Source organism: Pygoscelis adeliae, unplaced genomic scaffold (genome assembly GCF_000699105.1).
Source record: "Pygoscelis adeliae isolate BGI_AS28 unplaced genomic scaffold, ASM69910v1 Scaffold208, whole genome shotgun sequence".
Taxonomy (NCBI): Eukaryota; Metazoa; Chordata; class Aves; order Sphenisciformes; family Spheniscidae; genus Pygoscelis; species Pygoscelis adeliae.
The window spans coordinates 456,074-472,691 of NW_008825290.1; positions in this window are offsets into that span (position 1 = coordinate 456,074).

Genomic DNA, 16,618 nt, shown 5'->3' on the forward strand with positions numbered 1-16,618 from the left:
AGAAGTGACCTTAATCTCTAAGTTGAAGTGGATGAACCAGAGACTCATCTGAGCTGTTTCAAAAAGTCGGGGTGATTAGGGTGGACAGCTAGTAGCAGGTAATATGTTGCAGACTTTGCACAATCTCAACAGCTGAAATGGAACTTAGTAAACAATAAAGCATTCAGAAGGCTTTATATCATGAGAATCTGACTGGTAATGGCAAAGTTTACCTTGAGTAGCCGTGTTATAGAGGAAGTGAAGGAGGAAGCAAATCAAGTCAATGAATGATAACTTCCTGAATTTACTATTAGTAAGCACTAATTGGGTTTTATTTCAAATTCAGATTTGATTTGCAGGTTCAAGTTAATTGATTCAAGTAATTACCACTTGCGTATCTGTAACAGTGTACTAATTGCAGATGTTCCTTATATCAAACTTGCCCAGGCTGTCGGCTCTTTCTAACTGATACTTTAGAAGCATTGAGCGCTCTATACAGTTAGTCTTTTAAGCTTTAAACCCTCCAGTTAAAATATACAGTAAGTAGCTAATGGCAAGAGCAGTATTTTAAGTGAACATGTTGCTTGTGTTCAGTAGGCTCATGTGTAAAGTAAAAGGTGCCATGACAACAAGACATAATTAAAAAGCTTGACAGTAGGTGTTAGAGAAAAAGGTAGAATCTCAGAAGTAAAAACCTGTAACAGCCAAGTAAATACCCCTGAATGTAGAGTCTGACACTGTTTCTCTAATCTTTTTTTCTTTTTTGTTTGGTCTGAGTTAAATAAGTAGAATGGCTTCCTGCTCCAGTCTTTTCTAAAGTATCTTGAGTATTCTACACCTGGAGTCTAGCTGTTGTGTGATCCTAAATGCTCAAGTTGTCAGTTCTCCCACATATTGGGGCCATGTTCTCTCATTCTCAAAGCCCTCTTTTGTCCAGCACCTTTCAGGCTTGTTGTATCTTAGTAATGTGTTATTTGTAAACTGAAAATAAATTTAAAAAATTGCAGGCCCGGTATAGTGGCCAAGCGTGGGGAGAATTTCCTGATGTAGTTCTGAAAAGACTTTGAGACAGCTTTTGCCTGTTTCATTATGTTGCAATTTCTACAGTTTCTGCTGGTCTGCCCTCTGACAAGAAACTTATGGGGAATGATGTACATTCTGGTGCCATGAGGTGTAACAGCTGGGTTAGCTTGATAAAAAAACTGTGAGAAACAGATACCAGTTTACACAAGCTGATTAAATGATCCTCTATAGGCCAAGTAACTGCAGGCAGTGAACACTAGCACTTTCTCTGTATGTATTTGTTTGCTTGAGCAATGAGTAGACATTTAAAACTACAGGGAGAGTCTTTTGATTGTTATGCTACATAAGTAGCATTTAAATGAGTATCTGCTTATGGTTGTCTTCAGTTTTCAAACTCGCTTTGATGGAAACTCAGCTAGTGCAGGTCTAACTGGCTTTAGAATGCTCTAAAACAATCTCCCCTCTAGCTGATAAGGAACAGATGCCTTGTCCTGAAACTCATTTGCTCCAAATCATTAGTGAGTTTGGGTAGTACAGACACTCAAGCAGTGGCATTAAAGGCAAAATGGTGTGTTTACAGTTCTGTTGTCTTAAATGTTGTTTACCAAATTCTGAAGGGGTGTTCTGTGTCCTTAAAATACTCTGATATTTATTCATACTGTAATATCAGGAACCTTTTATAGGCTGCAGTTGAAAATACTCAGTTGCTTACTGAATCTGCTCTTAGCTGAAGCAATGTTTTGTCTAGATCACTGATAATTATGGCACTCTATCTGGACTGTAGCTCTTGAAACAGTGGATAAACAGCAAAGCTGTGGTTTTTTTAACTTATTGGTGAAATTTATCCTTTCCAGGTCTAGGAGTGGTTATAATTATTGTAAACATAGAAAACACTTAATCATCAAATTAGTAGATGGCTTTCCACATAGCATGAACTTTAATTATATTTTGAACACTGTAATTTGTCTTGAGTAACACGAGCAGCTAGTTGGCCTGTGCAAGAACTGTGGGAGCAAGTCGGAGACAAAGGGGGAGCTGAATATTCTGTAATAAGCCTTGAAATGCCAGAATAAGACACGAAAGATTTTTCCTGTGTAACTGCACTATTTAAAGCTTCGGATTCTCACTATTCCCCTTAGAGTGGCTTTTGACAAAGACTTGAGGTGTTTACCTTTTTTCAACACAGCTCAAATACTGGAAGAAAAGAAAACTGAAAAATAATTTTTTCTTAGTTCTAAACTGGAATTCCTATATGTTTAAATCTTGTGCTTGTCAAACCTCCCCCAAATATTGGCAAAGGAAAAATTCCTGGATGTGCCTTAGTGGTGGGAACAGCAGAGAAAGGAAAGGTCAAGTGTTTTAACTAAAAATAAACAGTGGGTCTAATGAACCAAACCACTTTTCTGTGGGTTTGCAGCACTATATAATCTATTCTCAAGGTTGTAATTCAAGTAAATGAAGAGACAGGTTAAGAACTCCTTAAATGACCTTTTTTAATTGACAGTACACAGTGAGTGTGTGTTGTGTGTGATTGAACACCTTCACCTCCATTAAGGTATATGAGCTCACAATTTGGAGCTGAGATGCGTAGTTTCTAGTGCTGCCTCTAAAAATAGCAACCATCCTTCACGATAATTTCCTTGCATGGCAAAAGCAGGAGCAGTTCTGTGCTCAAGAGTGTTATAATGACAAGATGTTTGGGAGGCAGCACTAATTGCTTGTTGACCAGAAGGCAGGTTAGAAAATACCATTTGTTTATTTTGCAGAGCCAATGTCACTGGTCTGCTGGTTATTTGTACTTCGTTTTGGAACAGCAAATATGACTTAGTCAAGTTTGTTTGTGCATTGTGGTGCTTGGTCTGCAAGGGGAGAAATTACCAAATTACCAAAACCAGCTGTATATGTATCTGCAGCAGATATATCTGGGTAGGGAAGAAAAGAATGACTGTCTTATCTAGAGGTTCAAGTAGACGTAGCAGTTCTTGGAGGTTTTTTGAGCTATAGTATTTTCTACTAGCTTTTCTTTAAATAACTTGCCACTCTTATGATGCTTACAGTCCAAACTTGATGGTGGTGAAAATTTAAGAATTTTACCTTTGATTTCTAAATAGAAAAAGTTGTCTTAAATCAGTTTAGCAGCTTTGTTGTTTTGTCCACTGAAAGGACAAAAGTGCTATCTCTATAGCTGGTTAAAAATAACTTATTGCAGTCGCCTATTTTTTTCTGAAATACAAGAGCACGGGGGGTTCTGTATGTACAATATCCTACGAGGAATTCTGTCTTCAAAGAAATTCACTTTGTCTTCCTTTCCCACTACACCCTGCCGAGTCCCCAGCTGTGATTGATTTAACTCGTCTGTTTCTGCTGCTCTGAGTAGTGTGCCTGCTAACTGTAGGTATGTGTAAGTTGTAACTAAGTGGACTGAGAGCTGAGGTTTTGTGAGCCTAAAAGTGTCTGGAGAAGAAACTCCCTTTAGTATTTACACTGTTGTTGCTGTTTGCTTTTAACAGAGGCTGATAGTTGTGGGTAGATGCTGGCATGGTTCACCACCTTGCCTTGTAAAAATGTGACTCTTGGAAACCTGGCACTGACTTCTTTACGTAATCTTCCCTTTGACATGCTCTGACTTGGAGCTTGCATGGCGTGTGGGCGGAGGGCAATTTAGAGCACTGATGGGGTCTGAACTATTGCAGATGGTGATTGAGTGAGTGGACTAGGAAGCAAAGATTTTACTATGCGCTGTTCCCTCCCTTTGCAGGCAGAACTTCCCTCGGCCTGATTCACTCTGTTCTTCTACCTGTCTATCCCCCTTGACAAAGATTATTGCCTACCCTAGTCTCTCTCCCCAGATAAGAGGCCCCATACTTTCCCTGGAGCAAATACCTCTACAAAACTGCCCTAATTCGCTTCCCCTTCCTCTGTCACTTCCCAGGCTTTCAATTACAGCTGTCACCTCCCCATTGCATTTTTATTGCTCTTGAATGTTAATTTTATTGACCTTTGACAATCCCCTCCCTCCTCCCAGCTGAGGGACAAGCTTTAGAAGGATTATTCCTCTTGAAGGTGATTAAAGGTGCTCCTTGATTGCCAGATTGGCTTCTCCATAACATTCAAGGTCTCTGCTGAGCCAGGGAGGTGGAGGAAGAAAGCTTGGGAAACAGGCCAACTGCCTCCCATGCTGGATGAAGCACCATTAAACAGCCCTGTCCTTTCAGGCTTCGATTTGTCTCCTGCCTTTAGTAAAGGAGTTGAGTTTCTGAATCAGGAAGCCTAAGATTCTGCTGTTGAGATGTTCACATTTAATTTAGTTCACATTCTGCAGGGGCATAAGTTCACCTCACTGATCCTGACCTCAATCAGCAGTAAATGCACACTTTTAAAACGTGTTTGTGTCTTGTACATGGGTTTGCTTATCTGGGCAGTGACAGTAAAGGTTAGAACTTTGCTTTGTCTTGCATCTGTGGTGTGACTGTGTTGATTACTTAACATCTCTGAGGATAAGTATATATTGCATGAGTGAGAGGATGAGTTATGTTTGCACAGCATTTTAAAGTTATAAAATGAGATGTGTTAAGAGCAATGTCACTGACAGGATCTGTTTGCAGATCTGTTTCTGGCTGATCGCCAGCTGTTGTTAGGTCTTGTTAGGGCCCCTGTGAGAAGCTGAATCCCTAGACTTCCCTATTCAAATTCTTATAAAGGTGAGGTGGGTTAACCTTGGGCTGGCCACCGGGTGCCCACCAAGCTGCTCTCCCACTCTACCTCCTCAGCAGGACAGGCTAAGAAAATGCAATGAAAAAGCTCATGGGTTGAGATAAGGACAGGGAGACTACTCACCAATTACTGTCGCAGGCAAAACAGACTTGACTTAGGGAAAACTGATTTAACTTATTGCCAATTGATACCAGAGTAAGATAGTGAGAAATAAAAACAAAACTAAACCCGCCTTCTTCCCCAGCTCAACTTCACTCCCAACTCTCCTACCTCCTTCTCAGCAGCACGGGGGGATGGGGAATGGGGGGTTGTGGTCAGGCCATAACACTTCATCTCCACTGCTCCCTCCTCACGCTGTTCCCCTGCTCCAGCGTGGGGTTCCTCCCAGGGGATACACTCCTTCACAAACCCCCAGCGTGGGTCCTTCCCACAGGCACTTAGGGTTACATTTTTGCCTCTAATCCCTTTTCTAGTATCAAGTACAAATAAGTAGTTAATGCTTTTGAGCTGTGATTTTATGGTTTGGCACTTTTCCTGTGGTCCTGCTACTGTCCATGAAATAGCATTAGTAGGGCAGAGCTGTTACATTTAGTATCACGCCATCTATGCATTGCTGTAGTATTCCAAGAGTCTGTACTTGTAAACAGGGATTAAACTATCTTTGCAATTCACCCCAGTGGCATATGATAGCAAGCATAGATTGCTCCTAAAAATTGCAAAGATTGTTGAGCCTTGAGTTACTTCCTTCCAGTACAGTAGGAAAGACAGCTGTATTTGTCAGACATCGAGAAATCACTACATCTCAAAATTCAAATAGTTCTAAAGATGACTTCCTGAGTAGAGTTTGGGCATACTTTCCTTATGTGTTTGTTTTCTTCTGTTCTGAAAAAAAAGAAAGATGGGTTTCAGCACACTTCTTGTTACCACTAATATTTTTTTAGTGATTTTTATGTATAACAAAATACGAGGTTAAAAAAAACATTTTTTTGTCATCTCTAAACCTAACAAACTGGATTAGTTGCTCACGCTTGTGCATACCCTTATAAAGATCTGTTACATTGTTTTATTTGGGGTCTTTTTTTTTTTTTAATTTCATAGCTGAAGGAAATGGAAGCAGGGAGGGGAAACCATAAGGCAAAGAATTTATTTAAATGCAACTGTTCTCCAAAGCCTTTCGATCTGTGTCAGGAAGCAAGCAATACAATATGCAGTAGAGAGGGGCCATGTTCATCTCTGACTGGTCAGCATCGTGGCCTTTTTCACAGTCTTACCGGAGGCAGCACTGTGGAATTGCCCATCACTGCCTCCTCTGGTGGAGGTGACTTGGTGGGCTAAGCTATATGGAGTGCTCACCTTGCTGCTTTTTCATTGCTTCTGTACTGTAGGTAGATGATTAATACCCTGAAGATCAAAATCGTTTTTCCACCTAGGCCTAAAAATAGTAACATACAGTTAAAAACTTAATGATTTTCACAGTGAAATATAAAAATGTCAAGGTAATTCTTATATTAAATTGGTGTCTTATTCTTGTGGTTTCCTAAGTCATCCTTTATTAGAGTGATGATACTTTAAATGTCTTCATTAATTATTACAACATGAAAGATTATAACCTTTAATTTGAGGAGTTCTTACCCACCGGGAAAGAGACTAAGTGATAGTCTAATACGCAAATCAATGATAAAGAGTTACACTGAAATCAGGATGCCAGTGGCCTAAGCAAAGATAAAATACTGTACGGAGCCCTTTAGCCTCAGTTGTTGCTTTGTTTTCCTTCTTTTCTTAGGTGAGCTCAAGTAGTCATTAAAAATCTTCTTTCCTCCCAAGCTGTTTCTCTTCAGAGATTCAGCAGTCAATGCAGAGGGCAGAATTAATCTGTTTGTAAAGTCTACAGCTTGTATCTCTGAACTGCAGAAGATGTCCTGAAGGAATGTTCTGCTCTTGTTTGGTCCATAGTACTCATGTTGAAAGCTTTGCAGAATTAGTGTAGCATAAGTAATCGATGCTTCTGACTTCTGAAGCCATAGAGCATCTCAGAAAAAAGCAGATTGCATGAATTAGTCTAACTTGATTGCTAGATCATAACATCGGGTGCCGATTTTTTTTGGACCTTAGTCTCAGAGCGAAATAGAGGTGTTTACTGTCTTCCCAGTTTCCAAACTATGCCTTGTCAAACTGTATGTTTGCATGTACTGAAATCAATCTTCTGTACAAGAGCAAAGTGCATAAGCAAACTTTTTTCTTACAAGGGTGTTTTTCTGTGGCTGCTATTAAAACAGTAATGTCTGGATTAACACATGCCATAGTCCTAAACAGGGACAGGAAAAGGACTGAAAAATCCCGATGGAGTATAGAATTAGACTCCTCCTAGAAAAAGAATGACTTTTTCTATCTATTTTTTAATTGTGTTTCTGTGAAGTTTTCTGTAACCTGTCAGACGCTGTTATTTCCCTGAAGATACCACAATGGCAAAACTCCAGTCTCCTTAGTTAAAACAAAAGTGGGGCAAATTCTTGATATTTTACTTCTTTGTGAATGAATTGCCATAGAATGATACAATTATTTAAAGTAAAGGATACATAGGCTATTTCTTATAATTAGGAAAATAGTAGGTAAAATGTTTATATAATCTTTTGTGATCAGAAAGACCACGAACTTACCTGAAATGTGTTAACTTGCAAATTTTGATCTGTTGGTTTCTTAGGTAAAAAGGAAATGGTTTTCAACAAGTACTAAATCAACATCGTGAGATAGATAACTTCGGAAAAATAGGATGTATAGTTTGCATCAAGATCACTTGCTTGAAGTAAAATCTCTTACAGTTACCTAGGATTGGCGGCGAGGTGGGAGGTGGTTTCTTTTCTGTATTGTGTGCTCTGAAAGTAAGATTAATTTATAGATGGAGGGAAAGCCCACGAATCCTGTATATAGGACTGTAGCATCCAGCCTTTAGGCACCAGGAAAATTATGCAAAATAGCTGCAGCCTTTCTGATGAAAGCCTTCTCTTGGCTTTTTTTAGAATTCATAATAGCTGTTTGGAGACAAATACTATTAACCAGTCTTCCTGCTGTCTGTTCTGTTTCTGGTTTTATCCTGAAGGCTTTGCATGTTTTTGTGTTTGTGCCAAAGCAGAGGCCAACAAACTGAAGAAAAAGGGAGAAACTTAGATTACTTCTGTGGTAAAGAGTAATGTTAATGTTTTCACCTAAGGTTTCTCGCAACATAGTTCTTTAAACTTCTGTTGAACTTACTTAATTCATCACGTTGAAAAAATAATGGAAACACGAGATGAAGGGGGCTGCTTTTCTCATCCATGGTCTGAAGGCAAAGAAAGCAGAAAAAGTGTATGAGTCATGATGGAATTTTCTGTACCACTACGCATGGTGTGCTTGTCTGGGCTAACTGAAATTGACCTACTGTATATGTTCGGGATTCACATATTATTGTCTTTGTATGATCCTGGGGTGAAAACAACTCTAAAGTTTCATTGTGGCAATTAAATACAATTGCTACTGTAACAGTACAAATAGGAAACAACCTGTTAGAAATGTTAGGCTATTCTGAACTCTTGGCGGGAGGTGGTGGATTTAACAGTATTTCTTAAATAATCAATTTGTCTGCTCATAAAGACAAGGTTCTAAGTTGTAGCAAGTCTTTTTGGAAACGGATCTTTACAGAATCATGTCCCTACTTCAGCAGTTCTCTCATCGTGAATTAAATGCTTCACTGGATTCAGGTCCTTATCCACCCACCTTTTTTCTAGTTTTTGGCATGGTTTGTGGCCATAGGGTTTGATTTAATGAGGTATATTATATGGAGTATGAAGAGATCTGTTTACACAAAATCATGGTCACTTAGATTGAATACAATAAGCATCAATACAATAAAATATGATCTCATTATGGCAAATTAGAGGCATAAAGGTAAGACAATATCTTGCATCTTAAGACAAATATCTTGGGCTGTTTATGCAGAATTTGGGAGAGCTGAGAATCAATAAAAGGGTGGGAGACTGTTTTCATAAATCTTCCCTGGTTTTGTCTGGCTTTCCTAAAACCCGTAAACCAGTTCTCATTTCAGATCAACCAGACATGGGATAGTAGTCCTTATATATCCCATAGTGTAGTGATACAGTCTCAAAAAATACATTAAACAGACAATACTCAATCCTGGACCAAAGCTATCTTTTTTTTAGTACATAGAAATGTGCATGTTTAAAATCTATTAAAACACAACCAAGTTAGTTTTATGTCTTTTGGAAAGTGAACGTTTCCAAATATTCAGGGAATTTGAGGACTTGCCTTGGAAATTCCTGAGATGTTACTATCTGAAGCACAGAATGAGTGTTTAAAATAGCTTTATGGCTTTCAGAGTTGTGGATTGGACTCTTGATAATTAGGGTATTTGGTTTCAAAGGCCAAGTAATAATTCACACTTTTGTGCACTACAGCTATTTTTCATGTGGTGATTCAGCATGTAACAGTGTACTGAGTCCTTTGCTGGAATTTGGGAGGATGGGATAAATTATTGATGGAGACAGAAGTGAGTTCTATTGCCACCACAAAAGGGTATCAGTAAGGCCTTTTAAACTGTACTTTTACATATTCCACTGTAGTTTGCACGGATCTGATCTTACCAATGTTATTTTTAAATAAAACACAATTTCAACACGTGAACATCTGGTGTATGAGCATAGCTTACTATCAGCATATTGAAACTTACTGTTTTTTATTGAATGTCACAGCTGCTATGAAAGCACAGGGAATACACTATTTCAGCTTGTTTCTGCCCATCAGAGTTCCATCCTTTTCTGTGCCTGTTCATCATACTCTGGCCTTCTTCCAAGGACCCTGAAATGAAAAGGATATGTGCTAGAATCCATGGGTTGCACTTTCATCTACCTCACGTTTTTATGAGGCAACAGTGATGCTATTTTACGGAGCTACCATTCTTTTAGATTGATCTGCTTTAATTCCAAATGTAAGTGTAGCAGTGTCTGCTATCATATGCCAGATGACCACTTCAGCTGTAGTCAGCTTTTCAAGAGGGTCTGGGCAGAGGGGCAGGTATTGGAATCAATGAACCTCAGTCCATTTGTCTTTCCTCTAATTTTCAGAAATAAAGCTCCTGTGAGTCTATAAATACTTGAAACCAAAATGATGTTGACTTCTTATGAATATGGATGTTGCTAGAACCACTCCTTCAGCTCCAGCTGCTAAGCAAGTCAGATTCTTCTTTGTATATTAACATTTGACCTTGCAAAAGTGCTGTTACAAAAGAACATCCAGGATTCATTTTCTGGGACAATAGCAAGTTACTAAGCTTAAGCAGTGAAGGCATTTGGCTGTTCAGCAAATTGAACTTAGTGTGCCCTACCTCAGATATGATTGTATTTTTTTTCAATTATCTTCTCAACTACTTATTATAAGGTGCCAATGTTTTTAATTGCCTGTCATCTCCCAAGAATCTCTGCCATAAACTTATGCCTCTCAGATATCTGAGGGGAAGTGTTCCTGATAAACTTACTCCTTAGGCTGGCCCAGATTTTGCATTTGCTAATAAGCAGGAGCATCTGGTTGTTACTGTCAAAACCAATGCTAAACATTAGAAAAAGTCAACACTTTATGATTTTGTTGTGATCTTTAGCAAGAAAAAGGGTCTTGGGCATTTTTAAAACTTCTTTAGAGGTTTAAAAAGCCCTATGGCTAAAAGCCAACTTCAGCTTCTAAATTTTTTTGTCATTACAAAAATTAATGTTTCCTTTATCCTGCGACTTGTCTGTTTTCTAATGGTGTTCTTAGGAAAATAATTGGATGGAAGTATTCTTTATCTTCCTTGGGATTTAAACTTGTGTGATTTGATATTATTTTTATTAAAAACAATAAAATCCTGGAATAAAAAGGGCCGTTTGCATGTATCGTGGACATACCTAGGTTATCGCACATCTCCTTTTCCATCCAAGTACTTCAGTTTTGTTTGTCTTTGAATCCTTGGATGAGGCAGTGAGATTACATTAAAGGACACAATGCAGATGTTCTACAGGTATTGGTGAGGAGATGAAATATTTGGTTGCATTTCAAGGTGATTCTTTAAGGAAAAATATTTATATAATGGACTTGTGAATTTCAGTGTTAAAGGAGGACTTCTTTGAGGTGCCGTGTACTCCCTGCTCAGTAAGAGTTTAAAAATGCTAACGCAAGGTCTGCTTTTCAACTCCTACGGTCAGATTTGGTGCTGAAGTTGGGAGATACCTCTACTTGATCCTTCTCAGCTCACAAGATGAAGATCATCTTGGCGCAATTTCTGCTTTTAGTTTGCACGTGGGTTTTTACTAGACTCTAACCCCACTGTTTGGTGTCGTACTGCCAGCAAGATCTACTGCCTTTCAAGAAGAATCTTACCATACTTGATTGTTTCTCCTAACACTGAAGGTTAACTTTTGGGCTTGTGTTGACAGTGTCCTCTGGTCTGACCTTTAGTATCTTTCATTTCTGAAACAGAAGAAAAAAGCCTACCTTGTCCAGATAAAACAGGAGTTTTCAGTGTACTAGTTTTCTAAAACTGCTACTGTTTCAAATTTGGGAAGAAAAATATTTCGTTGTGGAAGACAGACATTCTAGGGCTGGTTTTCATTAAGTGTCAGCACAGCAAAACAGTGGCTAAACAGATAATGGAAAGAAACCTAAATGCTTCATATGATATGTACAGTTAGGATCTACAGTCCTGTAAGATTAATACAGTATCTAGCTACCTGGCAAAGACTTGCGGCTTCTCCTACCCGTGAATTCTAGCAGTAATGTTCTTTGGTGGGAATAGGCAAGCAATACCAAAACTGCATCCTATCCATCATTTAATCATTACCACTGTTTTACTTACATGAAAGTTCAGTATAAAGAGGGGCCTCTCCCATTAAAAGACCTCCCTAATAATTCATGAATATTTGTGCTGAAGCTAAGATATGCAATGGGCTTTTAATTCACAACAACAACAAAAAATCAAGTAGAGGGGCTTGTATCTTATTTGCAGTGTACCTTCTTGGCAGTAAAGAAAAAAACTTCTCCCTTTCTGAAGCATATGTAACTCGTAAAATCTGAAAATTGCTTTGAAGCATTGGCCTTGTACAGAGCTATACTGTGTAATTGGCTTTTTCAAGAAACCGCTGCATCATATGCTTTAAGGTATGTACTAAGTGATTTAATAAGATATGTCATTTTTAATTACTGTGGAAGAGCATTCGTAAGTCTAAAAATGCAAGTCATGTCCTCCTGGCGTTACCGCTCCTAAAAGCATTTTTATGTAACCTGCAGGGACTAGCAGAGTATTTTTTTTATCCTCTAAGTGCATGACAGTTTTACATTTTTGTGATCTGCAGGATGAGTTCAGTACACGATTCAAGGTAAATTAGTCTTAACTGAGCTCTCAGAAAAACTGCTGCCAGTTTCTGAGCTTAAATGGTCTAAAATTAGCTCATCCAGCTCTTTAATACATCACTGTCTTAGGAACGTTCTCCACCCTCTTAATATCATATAATGCAGTATAATCTCTACTAACAGGAGGGAGAAAAGCCATGTCATTGTAGTTGCCCCATCCATACCACAGCTGCATCTGATTCCAGTGGCCAACTGTGGCAAATAATTTATTTTGGGTTTTTTTTTCCTAATCTTGAGTTCTCAGCAAATTACTAGAATTTAAAAATGACACAAGAACTTCTTTATAGAAGGAGATTTGCTTTGAAAAAGTGGCATATGCAATTTAACCTGCAGTCTGTCGTAATTGATGTTAGCTACCTTTGGCAGTTATTTCATGATTTTCTTTGCTGTATCTGTGCTCTAGCCCTGTGTGGTGAAAGAATACTGACGCCTGACAAAGGAGAATCTGCTGTGCTGTTGTTCTCCTTGCAGCATCCAAGCATTTGAACAGTTTTATCCAGTTCTGGGTTTGTCAGTAATCCAGTCCACACAATGCAGGTGGAAAATCCAGCAGAGTAGTACTGCTGGGAGCTGACAACAGGTTTGTGGATTTAATGGGAATTGCAAAACACTGAAACATCCTGTTCCAGAAAGGAGCCTAACACAGGTGCAGTTGGGTAAAGCTCTGAAGTTTTGGATGAGTAGTAGATATGTCAAAGAAATGAAGTGCCTGGGAAAGGTCCCAACCAACAAAGGAAGCTCTTAGCGCTTATAGGAGAAGCATGCTTTCCAACAAAGTTGGAACTGGCCATCTTCAACTAGATTTGGTCTTCCATCATCTGCAACACTTCTATCAATGTTTGAAAGTTTCCAATACTTTCCAGTACTTAAAAAGGTATAAAGTATATGCTGCTACCCATTTAAGTGTGTCAGCTGGGGCAAGCTTTTAGCATAAAGTGGAACTGTATGACTTCCCTTGAATAACAAGGCCCATTCTTCAGTAGAGGATTAGTTGAATGGAAGCTTGCCAGAATAGATTTAGGTAATCCTTATCCTTTAATGAAACTTCAGCATTACATTATAATTTTTGCTTGCTATCTTTTTTCCTTTTTTCATGGCTAAGACTAAAGCATTCCCTCTGCACCCAGACAAGATGCGATAGCTCTGTTGGGGTCCGTGTTCCAGTCTACCATCAACCTTAGAATCATAAAATCATAGAATCATTAAGGTTGGAAAAGACCTCTAAGATCGAGTCCAACCATCAGCCCAACACCACCGTGCCCACTAAACCATGTCCCTAATCGCCTCATCTACGCGTATCATCATATATACTACATGTGTATATAGTACACGTATACATTAACCTTCTGTACAATTACCCCAGTGGAACAATTCACTTCAGATACTGTGGGACATCAGACCCTACACAGCAAGGTACTGGTTTTACTTTTGCCCTTTCACACTGCACCTCGTTCAAAACGCTGCTTGTTCCAACTTTTGCCCCTAGTTGCTGATGTGTCCTGTTCAGCTGTCTCTCTTACTTTCTTGACAGAGGAAAAACTAGGAATACTGATTTCTAGCTGAAACCAGATTAGATGATGGTGTGGGGGTGTGTATATATGAATGTAGATAATAAGATATATCTATATTGGTGCCTTACAGATTTCATTGACTTCTGGTTGCAATGTCAATATTGCTCCTCTTCCTTCTATAGAAAAAAAATAGAGAAGCCGCAGAAAACAAAACAGAAAGAGACTTCTGAAGTTCATTTAGTGCATCTTCTTCATTTAAGGTAGGCTCAACTATCCTGAAAATGATCTTGCTTGATCTATAGTTAGCCTTGAAAAGGCCCTGCTTCTGTTATTGATTTTATTTATGCATGAGTTGTGAGAAGAAAGAGGTTAGAAAAAGTTTCTAAGGAGACAAGTGAGAAGTTTGAAGACATATAAGAAGCATGTGGCAGAACAGGAGAAAGGATTGGAATTTCCAGGCTATTTGGTGATAACCTGTAAAGAATAGACTAGACATGCAAGAATGACTTCATCTTACCTGGGACAGGTAAGTATAAATATAAAGCCAAAGAGGGTGAATGAGTGCTTGAATAGGAAAGTGAGAGTCGCTGGTTCTATGTTGCTGCTGCTGCTTGCTTTCCCTGTAAGCCCTTGTTACCTGAACCTGTTTATAGCAAATGAAGTGTTGAGAGCCTCAAATTAACTGAATACTTTAGCATCTCTTCTTTATGAACCTCACGTTATAGAAGAAGTTATTCTGTAAAAGCTGTGACTTGACTATAAAGGAAGCTGTGCTGTTGTAGCCTTATGTTTCCTGTCCTAATACTATTAAAAATACCCAAGCTTTTATGTGTTAATATAAGCTTTCACCTTGCTGACACTGCGTATTCTGCTGGACTAAATAAGAAGCTACAAATACTAAATTGTAACTTCGCTAAAGATGAGGGAAACTGAAAAGAAGAAAGTTTTGATAAAAGGAGTCAGAAAATTCATTTCCATTTTAATGGGATTTTAGTTGTGTTCTGAATATGCTTCAAGTTTAAATCCAACACTTAGAAAGCTCATATTACAATGGAGTTGTATTTTCAGTGGAAGCATACGTGTTTTGTCTCCTGAAGTACCCTGAAGTCTCCTGAAGTACCCCATCTGTCAGGTAGCACCCTGATAGCTGATTTGTGTATGCAAAGAGGATTGAGTGTGTAATTGTTTATTTACATAGATTGCTGTGGGATTTAGAAGTGTCACTAAAGGTTCAGAGTCCCTCTGTATTGTAAAGAGAGTTTGTTTAAGGTTATGTGAAGATGCATTAAATGAAGAAAAACAAAAAATACCTGTGGGAATACCGCTAATCAGAGAGTGTATTTGCATAAACTTTAGTCACAGGCATCCAGTAGTCTTGTCTGGTGCAAATACTCAAGCAAACTCTTACTGGTTTTATTTTCATTTTATTTCAAGACTAAATTTATAATTTCTCCCACAATCAAGTCATAAGGAAGAAAATCAGATAGCTTGAGTTTCACTAAAAAAAAAAAGAAAAAGCAATACTTTTTCTCTTCAGATCCTTTAAAATATTGTCTCTCCTAAGTAACAAAGAAAATACCATTTCAGATAATGACTGAATTTTAAAACAGGTAGCATTTCCAGATAGACTATGTTTTACTGTCTAATAAAATAATTCCAATCTTGCTAAATCGTGGTTCCTGTATAATATAATAGTGACTCTTAGATACTTTCATTTGCTCTTCAGTGGAGTCAATTACCAAAGGCTATTCTAATGTGTTTCTAGGGAATTACCAAGTGATACAGAGCAACAATTCCATTATCTCATTTGTATCTCAGAGGAAAAATACAAAAAAGGACCACGTTTAAGATATAAAAGGTAGACCAAATTGTTACAGCACTCACAGTATGGGCTACTGTTTCTGCTCTCTCTTTCTGTCGTAATAAGTTCTTATCTGCCTTTTCAACAGAAAAGCTTACTATGTAACTGCTCTAATTGTGGGCAGGGAAGCATTACTTCTATTGGTGTGCTCAATGAGTTGCAAAATTTCAGTTAAAGCATCAGCACAACAGTTAATAGATGTCATTCATCCACAATGCCAAGGATTAGTTTGGATTAGCACTCCATTGATGTTTGTCTCTGGTGATTAGGTGCCTTGGACGGCTAGCATGCAAACATTTTAAAGCACAGGAGAAGACTGGGGATGGTAAGGTGACCTACTCTGTTGCTTGTGCCTCCCCCTTTTTTTGCAGTATCAAACCTATAGACGAAGAGCTGGAGCACTGAGCTGCCTTTCAAAGTCTAGTTTTCATCTCAAAAAGCTGTTAGTCTGACCCTTTGGCAAGGTATGTTCAGGAGTGCCATGGAGCAGGTGGAGAAGAAGCTAATGTGTTATGGACTATCTGACACGTCCAACTGCATCTTTCATTCCCAAGGAACCAAAGGCATTCCACAAGTGTACAAACTTCTTTAATTAACCATCGGAGGTAAAGAAACCTCCATCTCCTTCCCAGAGACTAAGTTGCCAAAGCAAACCAGGGCCGGCTGGTCTGCTCTCTCTGGTTCTGATAGCTCTGTCCTCATGGTTCTGACACGGATCTGTGGGTGGTAGAATCAGAGTCAAATCCCTTTTCCACTGGTTCAGAGCAGATATTGGAACCAGGAACTTGCAGAAAAAACCCGCATCACTACAGTTTGCAGTAATACAGGCTGTGGATTTCTCCAAGTCTTTCTAGGTAGAATTATTTCTATTTTCTACTTTGTTGTAGGATGCTTACATAGTTATCAGACCAGAATGGGAGAATAAGACAGGTTTTAAGCTAGACATTAGGAATCAGGAAGCCTGACTCCATTCTTCTTCTCTTGGCTAGCTTTGTAATGTTAGTCTTTTCACTTGTATTTAAAAATCTGAAAGAAAAAAACCCAGAAAAATGCAAGTGTTTTGTCTCAGGTCAAATACAGTATTGAGGCCTGTTTAGGTGGC